The sequence below is a fragment of the Sceloporus undulatus genome, chromosome 2 (assembly GCF_019175285.1).
Source record: "Sceloporus undulatus isolate JIND9_A2432 ecotype Alabama chromosome 2, SceUnd_v1.1, whole genome shotgun sequence".
In the NCBI taxonomy this organism is placed as follows: domain Eukaryota; kingdom Metazoa; phylum Chordata; class Lepidosauria; order Squamata; family Phrynosomatidae; genus Sceloporus; species Sceloporus undulatus.
The window spans coordinates 185,263,304-185,264,410 of NC_056523.1; positions in this window are offsets into that span (position 1 = coordinate 185,263,304).

Here is a 1,107-nt window from a genome sequence, read left to right on the forward strand (position 1 = left end):
TGGGAGTTAAGCAGGGTCAGCCCTGGTTAACACTTGGACGGGAGACCGCCATTCCATACCAAGTGCTGTAGGCTACATTTCAGGGGAAGAAGGAACTGGCAAAACCACCTCTGAGTATTGCTTGCCTAAGGGTATTTCCATACTGCAGAAATGAAGCTGGTTTGACACCACCTTAACGGTCAACACACTCTCTTCCAGTAGATCTTGGGATGTGTAGTTTGGTGAGGCGCCAGAGCTCTATGACAGACCAGGTTGAATACCTCACCAAACTACAAGTCCCAGGATTCCACGGGATAGGGCCATGACGGGATCTAGGGCCTTTTTTAGTATATTTAGGTGAATAGGGTTTCCTTAGACATGGAAGACTCAGAGGTGGTTCCTTCCCCTGAAATACAGCCCACAGCACCTAATGTTCATTGGTGGTCTCCCATCCATGGACTAACCAGGGATGGTCCTGCTTTAGCTACCAAGATCAGATGGGATTTTACTTCTTTTAGGGATTGAGGTGACTAGGGCTTTCTTGGACAAGGAAGACTCAGAGATGGTATTGCTAGTTTTTCCCTCTTAAATATAGCCTACAGCATTTGGCATTCACTGGCGGTCTCCCATCCAAATACAAACCAGGGCTGACCCTACTTAGCTTCCAAGATCAGATAGGATCTGCGTCCTTTAAAATATTAATGGCATAGGGTATGTTTCTGTAAGGAAGACACAGTTGGCTTTGCCAGCTCCTTCCTCAGAAGGCTCCAGATATTCATTGGCGGTCTCCCATCCAAACACTAACCAGGGCAGACCCTGCTTGGCAGCCAAGATCAGACAGGGATCTGGTGCCTTTATTTAGGTGAATAGGGCTTCCTTAGGCAAGGAATAATCAGAGGCGGCAGTGGCAGTTTCTTCCTCTGAAATACAGCCTACAACCCCTGTTTTTCGTTGGCGGCCTCCCATCCCAGTGCTAACCAGGGGCGGGCCCTACTTAGCTTCCAAGATCAGATGGGATCTTAACAAGTGATTTTAAAAAAAGCCTTTTCCCGCTTTGCTTGGGAGAGAAAGGGTTAAGTTCATCCCTCCTTCCTTTGCAAGAGTTTCCGCCCTCTTTATTGTGACGTC